A 14418-nucleotide genomic window follows, 5' to 3' on the forward strand; every position below is an offset into this window, starting at 1 on the left:
GAGCCGAACGGAAGTCTTCCCGACGTCAGCGCTGACGTCGGAGGGGAGGGAGGGCTTAAACAAAGCCCTCCCTCACTCCGACGTCAGCGCTGACGTCGGGAAGACTTCCGTTCGGCTCTGTACTGCAGGCAGGGTAGGTAAGGAGGAGTAGCCTCGCGGCTCGAGTGGCTACCAAGGGAGGGGGCGGTCCGCCCCGCCCCGTGTGCAGCACAGCAGGCCAGGTCCCCTTACTTTTGTGGCGCTAATCCAACCAACCGACAACAGCCCTGGTCTGACAAACCTCCCTGCCCTTAACCGCGAATCTAAATTACCTTCTTACAGCAGCTGTAAGAAGGAAATTTAGATTTGCGGTTAAGGGCAGGGAGGTTTGTCAGACCGGGGCTGTTGTCGGTCGGTCGGGTTAGCGCCACAAAAGTAAGGGGACCTGGCCGGCTGTGCTGCACACGGGGCGGGAGAGAAGGAGGGGGGAGAAGGACGCTGAAAGCACTGGGGAAGACAAAGGGGTGGAGAAGGATGCTGAAAGGCCATGGGGAAGACGGGGGGGAGAAGGACGCTGAAAGGCCATGGGGAAGACGGGGTGGAGGGGGAAGGACACTGAAAGCATTTGTGGAAGACAGAAGGGGGAGAAGGACGCTGACAGGACATGGGGAAGACGGGGGGGAGAAGGACGCTGAAAGCACATGGGGAAGACAAAGGGGTGGAGAAGGATGCTGAAAGGACATGGGGAAGATGGGGGGTGGAGAAGGATGCTGAAAGGCCATGGGGAAGACGGGGGTGGGTGGGTGGAGAAGGACGCTGAAAGGCCATGGGGAAGACAGAGGGGGGATAAGGACGCTGACAGGACATGGGGAAGATGGGGGGGAGAAGGATGCTGAAAGGAAATGGGGAAGAGAGAGTGGGGAGAAGACGCTGGCAGGGAAGAAGACAGAGATGCCAGACTATGGGGGGAGCGGAGGGAAGAAGATGGGTGCCAGACCAATTTGGAAGGGGGGAGAAAGGGAGAGGCACAGTAACAGAGCAAATGGAAGACGCAGAAGGAAGAGAGACAGTGGATGGAAGGAACTGAATGAGAACATGAGGAAAGCAGAAACCAGGCAACAAAGGTAGGAAAATAATTCTATTTCTTTTTTTCTTTTTTTTGCTTCAGGATAAAGTAGTATATTAGTTGTGTTGATAAAAATTTATAAACAAAAGAGGCTCTGGTAGAAACCCGTTTACAAAGTGTGTATTCTTCCCAATTAATATTTCCAAATTAATAAAGTCTTTTTGCTTATTTGTAAATGGGTTTCTACCAGAGCCTTTAATTCAGTAGCATAATTAAATGAAATAACTATTTCTGAAGTTTATAGGGACGGGCGGGGGCGGAGGGGATTCCTCACGGGGACGGGCGGGGACGGAGGACATTCCTCGCAGGGATGGGTGGGGACGGAGGGATTCCTCACGGGGACGGGTGGGAACGGATGGGGATGGGTGGGATTCCTCACGGGGATGGGTGAGACTTTGGCGGGGACGGGTGGGATTTCTGTCCCCGCGCAACTCTCTAGTCCGCAATTAAGATATGCGGCGCGGCAGGAGGTGAGTGTGCTGGTGTCTGCTTTGCAGCTCACCTGGCAACAGGGCCGGACTGGCCATTGGGAGGACCGGGCATTGTCCCGGTGGGCCGCGGCCCATCCTCCTGTGCTGGCTGCAGTCCTGTGAGTGGATGTTTAGCCTGCCTGTCTTCCCCTTAGTATCCTATGAGCCAGGCAGTGTGTGAGGGGGAAGTGGGGGGAGGAAGAGAAGCTTCACACTGAGTCTGTCACAGGAACTCAGTGAGGCTGTAGTGTGACTCCACATGTGACATCTGTAATCAGGAACAGTTCCTAGTGCTCCCATGCTAGAGAGGTGAGGATATGGGGGGATGTTAATGTGTCTAATAATGTGCTCCTCTGTAAAAACCTCTGTATCTTCCATGGGGGACATGCTAAATTCGAGGAAATAAAAAAGCTGCTTATGATGATTGCATAGAGAAGTTCAGTAAGCTGAGAGGAGGGCTGGGCTCTCTGTGAACAACCAACACACTAATCCTCTGCGCTGTACCTTATGGAAAACTCAATATAGCAAAAAACAGTAAAGTGTATATGTGGCCCTTCACAGTGCTTTTGTAAACATCATAATAAAATAACAAAGGCTCCAATAATGAAAAATAAAAGTCCTTTTCCCATACACTCAGGTTGCACAAGTCCGGTTTTCACCCGGACAGTATTTTTTTTGACCAAAACGGATGTCTACAATTAGTAAAATTCCCCAATCACATATTTTTTATGGGGACGGATTTGTATACAGCACTTCATTAGATTTTTTTTATTATACAAATTTTATCTTTTTGTAGACTTTAAGTCTTGAACAAAGAAAATGAGTACAGCAAAAAAAGATAGTGGAAGACCATTCCAAGAGGCCTGGACAGAGACATATGGAGTGATTGAACGCAGTGGGAAAGCATTGTGTATTATGTGTAATGAAAATGTTGTGTCTCGCACATCAAGTGTCAAACGTCACTTTGAGACCAACCATAACAGTGTTGCTGAACTTGGTTTAGCTCAAAGAAAAGAGTTCCTTGTAGGAAAATTAAAGAAATATCACTCCCAGTCTCTTAGTTTTAGCAACTATCTTTCAAAAACTAATCATCTTACAGTTGCCAGCTTTCAAATTTCACTGTGCATGGCAAAACATGGTAAGCCCCTCTCTGATGGAGATTTTATCAAAAAGGCAATTTTGGCTGGGAGTAATTCACTCTTCCATGATTTCCAAAACAAGGATAAAATTGTGCAGCGCATCTCTGAGATGCCGCTAAGCAGAAATACTGCAAAAGATAGGGTTCTGCGAATGGCTGCTGATGTTAGTCAACAGCTTACTTGCGACTTACAAAAAGCACCCTTCTACTCCATGTGCTTGGATGAAAGTACAGATATTACTAACCATGCAAGACTAGCGCTCATTTTGCGTTATGTTACTGGTGACATCATGAGAGAAGAGCTGGTAAAACTGCTGTCTTTGCCTGGAAGAACACAAGGGATAGATATCCACAATGCTGTGATGGAGGCTTTTTCATCACTAGACATAAGTCCAGAAAAAGTGGTTTCAGTTACTAGCGATGGAGCACCTAGCATGGTGGGGACAACATCAGGATTCATTCATTTCTTTGCTAAGGAAGCAAAACATCCACTGATTCAATTTCACTGCATAATACATCAAGAGGCTCTCTGCGCCAAAGAAAGCAGCAAAAAACTTGACGATGTCCTCAAAGATGTAACAAAAATGGTGAACTTCATCATGGCGCGTGCTCTTAATTTTGAACAATTTCAAGCCCTTCTTGATGAGGTTCAGGCACAATATAACACTTTACTGATGTACAATAATGTCCGGTGGCTGAGCAGAGGACGAGTGTTAGAGAGATTTGTGGCCTGCTTGGAAGAAGTTAGGCTATTTATGAACGAAAAGGGGGAAGACTATCCTCAACTCACCAACATGGCCTGGCTTACCAACCTCATGTTCTTTACAGATTTTACTAACCACTTTAATGTACTAAACAAAAAATTACAAGGCATGGAAAAAACAGCAGAAAGCATATTTAGTGACATCAAAGCTTTTGAGAGAAAATTGCATGTTTTTGAAAAAGACCTTGAGAGTGGACAGCTAAAATATTTTCCCAACCTAAAAATACATTTGGATAATTCTACAACATTTGTGGACAGTCATAAAAAACACCAGGAAATCCACAAAGCATATTCCACCATTGTAGCCGAAGCAAAGGAGAATTTTAGTAAAAGATTTTCTCAGTTCCGTAAGATGGAGACAACCCTTTCATTTATAACTTCCCCAGAAAAGTCCACATTTGAAGATCTTGATCTTTCCTGCTTACAGTGGTTGGATATTCAAAATTTGGAAATAGAGCTAATGGAATTTCAAGAAAGCTCTATCTGGAAAAGTAAATTCAATGACCTGCGTGCGGCTCTTGAACGTATTGAGTGTGAAAGGGTGACAAATGAAATCACTGCTAGCAGTTCTGAAAATTAAATCCTAAAAGCGTGGAATTCTCTGCCAGACAATTTTAAGTCCATGAAAGCACTTGGGATTGCTCTTCTTACTTTGTTTGGGTCATCCTATGCTTGTGAGCAGCTGTTTTCGGCTTTGAATCATATAAAATCTGATGCTAGAAACAGATTAATGGATGACATGAGTGCTGAATGTGTTGCTCTGAAATTAACGCACTATGAGCCAAGGATTGACAAGTTATCAGCATGCATGCAACAACAAAAATCACATTAATTTTTTTCAGAGCATACCCAATGCATATGTTTACATGAAGCAGTGTTTTCAGTTTGCAGTTAAGACACTTTCTAAGTTATTTAAATATTATTTAAAGATGTTATTTAAAAAAGGGACTTTACATGGCCCTGTTGTATTCCAATCTGGAATTTCCAATAAAAACGGTTGGTTTAATTGAAAGCTCTTTTGTTTTCTTTACATCATATTATTAGAAATGTAATGATTTAACTATTTTCTAATTTGATTGTAAATTTTACAAAAAAACATGTATAGACTCTTTGGGAATACACACCGAGTCTTGACACAGTTAACAGTTTTAAGAAGTTTATCTTTTTTTTTACTCAGGATACATTTGACATGTTATCTGAATAATACATTTAAAATATATTGTGTAACTGAATCAAATTCTTCCTAAATTCATTAAATTGAATGAAATCATTAAAACATTATAAATTGCCAATACATTGAAATGAAAACCAAAGGATTGTGAATCAAATTGATTCTCTGACAATACAAAGATTCCAACCTTTAAAAATGATGTTACATAGTTCAGGCAACTTTATAAAGAGTTTTTAGATACTAAAATCTTGTTATTAAGGTTTAATTGACGTGCTGGCACTTTGAGGAAATTCTTTGGTTTTGTGCGGCAGTTTGGGCACTCGGGCTCAAAAAGGTTAGCCATCACTGTTATATACAGTAGAAGTCTAATAACATAAGAATTGGTTTATATACCACAGGACCGTGAAGTTCTCTGTGGTTTACAAAAGAGAAAAGAAAAAATATACAAATATACAAATATCAGATGCTTTATCTGATATTGTGGGCAACCAATCAATAATGAATTGCAATAATCTGTCCTAGATATTATTAAGATGTGTAACAAAATTTTAGCAGCACACGTATATCCAAAAGTGCTTTAACAAGCAAATTTCCCTAAGATAAAATAATGAACATTTTATCACTTTGGATATGTAGGAAGAGCACTATCCAGTTTTTTTTCCTTTTTTTAAGAGAATATCCTATGACCTATTTAAGGAAAAACAGGGACATGCATGGAAAAGAAATTTAAATGAATTATATATGTTACTAGTCTTTAAGCCCATTACATTAAAGGATGCTAGAATAGATGTGTGTGTCTGTCTATTTTTCTTTCTCTCTCTCTCTCCTTCGCTGCTGTCTGTCTTTCTTTCTGTCTCTCTCTTTCCTCAGCTGTCCACCACCCCTTCCCTGCTCCCCCTGTGCAGCAGTAGCCCTTCTACCTTCCTTTTACCTCCCCCCTGTCCAGCAGCACCCCTTCCCTGCTCCCCTTGTCCAGTAGTACCCCTTCTCCTTTCCCTGCTCCCCCTGTCCAGCATCCGCTAGCCCGGGCAGCCCCCAGCACGCCCCTCCCCCAAAGCAGCCCCCTTTCCCTCTTCCCCTCCACTTCTTACCAGCATGGGATACCTCACAATCGTTGCTGAGACAAACTGCCTCTCAATCCACTGCATGCGCTCCAAGCCGCATGTGCCGCAAGCCGCCCTATGCACCGCACATGGAATGCAGCCACAGAAGCACACATCACGGCAGCAGGGATCATGGCCTTCTAAGTGCGCATGCTCATTTAGGGTTTTATTATAGAGGATGGGGAAAATTCTATAAGAGGTGCCTAAAGTTAGTCACCTAAATAAACAGGTGCCTTAACTTAATTAGTAAATTGGCCTCGATAATTGAAAAAAAATAAAATTTAATTGGAGATAGGTGCCTATCTTCTTAGCTGCGATTCTACAATGGATAGGTGCTTATTGTTTGGCGCCCAGCACTAAAATAGGCGTGTTTAGTGATGGAGAAAGACTTAGGGCTCCTTTTACAAAGGTGTGCTAGCGTTTTTAACGCACGCACCAGATTAGCATCCTTCTTGCTGTCATTGTAATTTAGAGGTTCAGGGGGTGATTTGGGGAGGAGGCTGGGGGGTATCCGGTGGCAGGAGGGAATGGGCATCTCTCCTGCCGATTTTTGGTAAAGTAGGGAAGGGGGGAGGGATAAGTTCAGGGAGGTCCTGGCCGGAGGCCAGTTTGTTGAGGGGGGGAGGATTGTGGCAGTAAGAGGGAGTGAGCATCCCTCCTGCCTCTACTTTTGTTCTGAGGGGTCATCAGGTGGGGGGTAGTCATCTGTGGAGGGGTGGGGCAGCTTGAGTTTTTCTTTTTTAATGGACCAGATATTCAAGTGTTACACACACACACCATCTGTGTCCAATTTTAAAAATACATGTCATTCTTGTCATTTTGGGGGGGGGGGGCAGTGTTACCAATCTGATTATGGCATGCAATGTTAGGCCATTGATCAGATGGCTGGTTTTAATATTAATGACCTCATTTTAATAGTAATGCGGTCGCTTGCATGCCAGAATCAGAGAACGTACATCCGCACAGAAAACCACACGGTGAGCCATTTTCAACATCAGGTTAGCAAATTCTAACAGTCGTTAAACCAGTCCTACTGGTTTAGTGACCGTCGGTACCCAATTGGAGTGTTTAGTGCATCTAGCCCTAAGTTTTTTTGTGAAATCTTGATTCATGTGAGCCTGAAGTGAAAATTGTTGAGATTGATCCTCATTGTTACTCTAGTGCAGGCTTGTCCAACCACTTTTGATGGGGGGAGGGAGGGTACAGTTTATATTTGTAGCGTGCAGAGGGCCAAAATGTGCATACATTCACACTCTTTCTCTGTATCACACCACTCACACACTCTAAAAACACCCAGTCTCTATCTATTTGCCCTTGCCAGCTTTCACCCAGTCTTTTTCTTTCACCTGGTTTCAGCAGCAGAATAAACAGTGGGATTCCTGCTTCCCTGCTACGACTCAGCTTGAGCCACACAGTGCTGGAAGTTTGGGTTGATCTTGTGGTTCCAATTGTCGTGAGAGTTGAAATTGCGAAACAAGCCCGAATTTCCAGCGTGTGTAGCTCAAGGATGCAGATAGCTGAGTTGTGGTGGGGAAGCAGGAATCCCCACTGTAAGCTTCTGTGTTTCACCACAAGAATTGCCGAGCTACTGTGGGCTAGGTAAAGGTACTTGGGGGCTGGGTTCTGGCCCGCAGGTCATAGGTTAGACCAGTGTTTTTCAACCTTTTTTGGGCAAAGGCACACTTGTTTCATGAAAAAAATCACGAGGCACACCACCATTAGAAAATGTTAAAAAATTTAACTCTGTGCCTATATTGACTATATATAAAGTAATTCTCTTGAATAGGAATCAAATAAACACAAAGAAAGTATTTTATAATTACTTTATTATGAAATATTAAGTAAACAGAATAGTGAAAAATTATAAAATACTTTATTCAGTGCGAAACCTGGGCCTGTTTGGCTGAACACAAAGCTGATATTCTGGCTGGAATCGAAGAAAGACACACACGTAGCTCTTCGTCAACAGCCGTTCCCTTCACCGCCCCGTCACCGTCACCGCCATCCCATTCACCGCCCTGTCACCGTCCCCGCTGCATCCATATAAGCCTTAGTACTGTAATATTTAGCTTATTCCTTTCTTATAAATCAAAGTTCCTGCTGCTGAACAAGAGAAAGAGATGTTCAGCTGGCAGGGCTTTGTTTATAAATTTTTATCAACACAACTAATATACTATTTTATCCTAAAGCAAAAAATAAATAAATAAATATAATTTTTTTTTCTACCTTTGTTGTCTGGTTTCTGCTTTCCACATCTTCTCATTCAATTCCTTCCATCCACTGTGTGTCTTCTCTCTACGTCTTCCATTTGCTGTTACTGTGCCTCTCCCTTCACCCCCCCCCCCCAATTGGTCTAGCACCCATCTTCTTCCCTCCGCTCCCCCATAGTCTGGCATCTGTCTTCTTTCCACTCTGTCTTCCACATTTCCCTTCGGGGTCTATTCCTCTCCACCCTCCTTCAATGTCTGTCCTATTCCTTTCCACCACCACCCTTCCCTCCCTCCTTTACCATCTGTTCCTTTCTACTCCCTTCAGCTCCTCTCACGTGGCTTATCTATCTACCTTCCTCCCTCTTATTTTCATGGCACGTTACAATGTAATTTGTGCAAGCCACTGGAGCCTGCGAGCTCGGTCCCTGTCCCATCCCCACAAACCATCTCGCTTCTGTGCTCCTATTTTCTCCATTTCTAATATCTCCCCTATGTATCTGTCATTGCCCCCCCCGTGTCCATATACCATCCCCATGGCATGTCCCCTTTATGTCTCTGTCCCTATGCCCCATGCACATAATTTCCCCTCTTTCTGTTACCTTCCTGTGTCCAGATTTCCCCTATCTTCCTCTTCCATACCAGTGTGTCTCTTCTTTTCAACCCCATCTAGCTTTTTTCCCTCTTTCTTCCCCCCCCCCCCCCCCGCTTCTAGCATCTGGCTCACCTGCCTGTCCTTCCCTTTCTTTCCTGCTGTAGGTTTTTCTTTCCGTCTTCATCCCCTTGGCCCAGAATCCTTTTCCCTTTCACTCCCTTCTTCCAATTTGAGCCGGGAACACGAGCGATCGCACGGTCCCCGCAGCCACCACTCGCCTGCCCAATCGATCCTACTGTTTAGCCAGCTCTCTCCCTTCGCCTCACCTTAGTTTGTAGGTTTTGTTTTTCGGCGACATGCACACTTTCCCAAAGAGCCGCGCATGTGCGGCTGCTCAGTGTTCAATCTTCTGCTCTACTGCAACTTCCTGTTTCCGGTTGCGTCAGAGCAGAAGATCGAAACTGAACAGCAGTGAGGACCGGGGGAGTCTCATTGGAACGCGTGCGGGACCCGGCCTGAGGCCTAATCAGTGTCTGCACCGTATGGCACACCACACTGGGTTAGACAAGCTTGCTCTAGGGAGAAGCATGCTTTTTGATTTTACCTCTAACTTTTATCTCTTGACACAACCTTCAGGTGAAATGTGACCATGTCAAACATACTGTATGCGATGGTTTAAATTAAAGTCCTTGCCTGTACCCTACATATTTGTTGGTTGTATTTATTATTGCAGATCTCTCTCTCTCCTGTTTTCTGATTTATGTGAGGCACTTATTTGTGGCCTATCTTACAACCCCACCCCCCTTTTACTAAACCGCGATAGCTGTTATTAGTGTAGGGAGCCATGCTGAATGCTCCGCACTGCTCCCGATGCTCATAGAGTTCCTAAGAGCATCGGGAGCAGCACGGCTCCCAGCGCTAATAGCTACTATCGCGGTTTAGTAAAAGGGAGGGAAAGTTCCTGGAGGAAAAGTCCATAGTCTGTTATTGAGAAAGACATGGGGGGAAGCCACTGCTTGCCCTGGATCAGTAGCATGGAATATTGCTACTCCTTGGGTTTTGGCCAGGTACCAGTGACCTGGATTAGACACCGTGAGAACGGGCTACTTGGCTTGATGGACCATTGGTCTGACCTAGTAAAGCTATCCTTATGTTCTTTTATAAATATGCACAAATTGAATGGAAAAATTGAACACAATCACTAAAAACTTTTCGAAAAGATGCAACTTTAAGGACTTAAATCAATATGCAATTAGTTATACAGAAATAATGGAGAAAAGACCTCAGTGTCACCAGGGGTATAGAATATAACTAATATCCCAAGGACTATCCTGTTTCAAATTAAGAAAAACTCCAAATAAACATGGGAAAATAAAAACGCTTCTAGGAAGCGATACCCCATCCTTTCCTTCTGTTTTACCCTCCCCCTCTTCCCTCATTTTATTTTTATTTATACAATGTAATTTACGAATCTTTCCCTCGTATCCTTTGTAATCAAGTCTTTGTCCTGACCTTCTTCCCCCTACATCCATAGATTTTATTTTCTCCTATATTTAGATTTAACTTTTATTTTAAAAAAAATTTGTATTTTCTATTTTTATCTTTTTACTATTGTAAACCGACCAGATACATGTGATGGTCGGTATATCAAAATACTAATAAACTTGAAACTTGAATACTAAACTTGAAACATATATTGTTCAAAACTACTCAAGACTTATGAATAGAAAAATAGAAACGCTTATCTGTAGATAGTCCAACTTATCATGGCATCCAACAAAAGTAACAGAATTCCAAAGATCCAGAGCTTGAACAGAGCATTCAAATCTTCGCGGTAAAATATCACCACTATTCCCAGATACCCAAGCGCCACATAATAGGATAATCCTTGAGCCTAAAGTTAAGCACAGATGCTCTTTAATCTATACTTATGTACATAAATGTGAGGAACACTCCAAATCCATCCATGACCCTTCAGGTCCCGTGCCCCCTTTTTGTCGCCACATGTAAAATTTTAGGTGTGGATCCCATGCCTAAATTTCCACACATACATTTAAATCCAATTAGTGCTGCTGATAATTGCTTGTTAAGAAGCCAGTTATCAGCGCTTGTATGTGGAGCTTGTGTATCTGGGAATAGCGGTAGTATTTTACTGCAAAGATTTGAATGCACTGTTCAAGTTCTAGAACAGGACTGCCCAAATCCGGTCCTTGAGATCTATTGGCAGGCCAGGTTTTCAGGATATCCACAATGAATATGCATGAGAAAGATTTGCCTGCACTACCTTCTTGGTATGCAAATCTCTCTCATGTATATTCATTGTGGATATCCTGAAAACCTTGCCTGCCAGTAGATCTCGAGGACCGGACTTGGGCAGCCCTGCACTAGAACGTTGGAATTCTGGTCCTTTTGTTGGATGCCACGATAAGTTAGACTATCTACAGATAAGTGTTTCTATTTTTCACTTTGTAAGTTTTCTAAGTAGTTTTGAACAATTTATGGAGTTTTTCTGACTTAGGATGTGTTTTCTGCTTCAATATTTAGTTTGAAACATGGGATTTTAGTTATATTCTATATGCCTGGTGACACTGAGGTCTTTTTTCCATTATTTCTGTATAATTGATTGCATATTGATTTAAGTCCTTATAGTGGCATCTTTTCTATTATCGAATGGTTTTTGGTGATTGTGCTATATTACAAAGTTACATAGATGGCTATATGTCTTTATAAAATAGTAGGGATAAACCAGCAAAATTGCAGCTATTATGGCAGCCCCATGTACAGTGTCCATACAGAGAAGATTCACATGTGCATAATAATTTCATTTGCTTTAAAGCAAAATAAGTCTCCTGTGTAGATAAATAGCATTTTGCAAACCTCTTCTGACATTTTCATGTTTCACGGGTCAGTTGACCACATTGTTGAAAAAAGGAAACATAGTATTGTCCTGTATTGCCTTTTATGCATTGGTTGTTTTTTACGCAATACATTTAGCACAGCAGGGAACACAGAGTTGATGAAATAAAGCCACAGTTGCAACTTTTATTTCTAGGACAGGAAGTCATGTGAATCTTCTCATTTAAAGAAGCACATCCTGATGTCACCAGAGAGCAGCTAGGCTGTGAGGTGCAGGCAGCATTGTCATACATTTCCGTAGGCCACAGTGCATTTAGATCAGTGGTCTCAAACTCAAACCCTTTGCTGGGCCACATTTTGGGTTTGTAGGTACTTGGAGGGCCTCAGAAAAAATAGTTAATGTCTTATTAAAGAAATGACAATTTTGCATGAGGTAAAACTCTTTATAAATCTTTCCTTTTAGCTAAGTCTTAATAATAATATTGCAATTTATAGCTAGAGAGACATATGATCAAAAAACTGTTTTATTTTACTTTTGTGATTATGATAAACATACCGAGGGCCTCAAAATAGTACCTAGCGGGCCGCAAGTTTGAAACCACAGATTTAGATGACTGCTGGTATATATCCAGGGCAGGATTAATTCGTCGAGGGCCCCTAGGAACACAAGTACACTGGGGCCCCTGCCCCACCCCACCATGCGCCCAGGAGGAAACAGGAATCTGCGTCAGAGGGAAGCTTTGGGCAAGCAGCACCACTTGCACAATTACAGTTCCCGTTACTTTCCATCGATGGGGGGGGGGGGGGGGCTGCGTTGCCGATTGGGATGGGTATTGCCGATCGGGGGGGGGGCCACGTTGTCGATTGATGCTGGAGGGGCCCATTGCCGTTTGGAAAAAACAATGTTGATGCCCTCCTTCATCGGGCCCCCCTGACAATTTTGGGCCCTAGGCACGTGCCTACTTGGCCTATTGGTTAATCCTGCCCTGTATATATCTTGTGCTGTTACTTAACCAAAGCTAAATGGATCCAGAAAAGTGGCTTTTAAATGGAATTATATTAGCATTCAGTTTGCAAAAGGAGCTACGTATTTACCTGCAGCCAGTAAGAAGATAATTTTATGAACCATAGGTTTGCATAAAACTCTTATAAAATTAGGCTCCATCTAAAAGTGCATGCATTGAAGCTAGTACGTATTTCTCCAGTGGGTGTCTTAGAGGTGGAGTTTGGGCAGAGTTGTGCTTTCCACGGGCATGTGTATAGAGTACAGTGGTGCCTCGCATAAAGAACGCCTCGCACAGCGAACGCTGCACACAACGAACTTCATGTCATGATTCATACAACGAACTTCGTTTCACACAACGAAGTCGCCCGAGCTTCCACGATCGCTGCCGATGTATTGCATCCTTTCCGTGCAGGCAGTCGTTAGTCACTGCGCTTAACTTAAGCACGTATCGCGGCAATCGTTCTTCATTACGAATTAAATCACGCACGCACACACGTATCACGGCAGTCGTCCTTTTAAGATAAACTCAATATTTTTTATATATCATGGCTTCTAAAAAAAGCAGGAAGGTGATTTCTGTTGAAATGAAACGGGAAATAATTAGAAGGAGTGAATGTGGGGTAAAACAGTGTGACCTCGTCAAAGAGTTTGGCCTCAGCAAGACCACCATTTTCACCATTTTGACAAATTTTATCTTTTTTTATGTCATCTTAGCATATTTTATGCTGCAGAATGAATAATTTTTTTTAACATGTATTGTTATGGGAAAACGCGTTTCACATAACGAACTTTTCGCATAACAAACTTGCTCCTGGAACGAATTAAGTTCGTTGTGTGAGGCACCACTGTATGTTCTAACACAGTGTGCTGCAAACTTTTTAAAGCCATGGCACACTAAATGCGGGGCTGTGGCTAGAGGGCATCCAGAAATGCATGGATGTCAACATGATGACATCATGTGCACATGTGATGCCATCACATAACGCCCATACATGCTCTTTAGGGAGGATGGGATAAATAACAAATTAAATAAATAAGTGTGCAGATGCCCTCCATCCGCGGCCCTGAGCCTCCTATTACTGCCGATTTTGGGGGGGGGGGAGTGCTGGAGGAGGAGAGGCACTGGCTGACTGCCTTCAGACCACTTAGATAATCACTTCATTAACTTCCTTAAACTATATCATGCCTTTTTTTTTAACTTGAATAAGCTTAAACACAAGTGGGGAATCTCAGAACGCCACCTCGTCACTGGCTCACCCAATCGTGCATTTACTAACTAAACCTATGTTTTCAAGGTCTTTTTTTTTTTTTTTCTTTAACTATGCTTTTATGTATTTTTTAGAAATATATTTTTTTAATTTTTTTTTATTTATATACTCTGCCACTCTGATAAATAAATTAGGCAATTAAGCTAAAAATTTCTCTTCATGGGTTTAAATCCATCCAATATCTTATATTCCTTCTAATGCATTTACAATTCATTTGCAGTTCTAAACTAAACTAAGCCTTAAGTTTATATACCGCATCATCTCCACGGAAGTGGAGCTCGACACGGTTTACAAAGTTTAAAAATATAGGAAGAGAGAGGAGAAAGATTTACAAGAGCATGTGAATAGAGGAGGATGTGGACAGGGGAAGAGATGTTAGATGTTAGAGAAAAGCCAGGTTTTCAGTTGTTTTCGGAAAAGTTGGAGGGAGCCCAGGTTCCGCAGCGGGATAGTGAGATCATTCCAAAGGCCTGTGATTTTGGAGAGAAGGGATTTTCCCAGTTTGCCAGCGTGGAGGATGCCGTGTAGAGAGGGGAAGGATAGTTTATATCTGTGAGCGGATCTGGTGGTAGCAGGCGTCCGGACGAGGAAGGATAGTGGGATTAGGGGCGGAAGGATGCCGTGAATGATCTTGAAGGCCAGGCAGGAGCATTTGAAATGAATTCTGTTCATTTTGAATGTAATTTCATTGCTTTTCATTCCCCTATAAGGCTTAAATAACTTAGCATATTCAATG

The 14418-nt window shown here is 42.9% G+C and overlaps 1 protein-coding gene across 2 annotated transcripts in view; it reads left to right on the forward strand.

Moving 5' to 3' along the window:
* The window catches only part of HPSE (heparanase), a 76377-nt gene that overhangs the window by 15534 nt on the left and 46425 nt on the right, over window positions 1-14418 (forward strand). The gene's annotated exons all lie outside the window — the stretch shown is intronic.

The sequence above is a fragment of the Geotrypetes seraphini genome, chromosome 1, assembly GCF_902459505.1.
Source record: "Geotrypetes seraphini chromosome 1, aGeoSer1.1, whole genome shotgun sequence".
Classification (NCBI taxonomy): domain Eukaryota; kingdom Metazoa; phylum Chordata; class Amphibia; order Gymnophiona; family Dermophiidae; genus Geotrypetes; species Geotrypetes seraphini.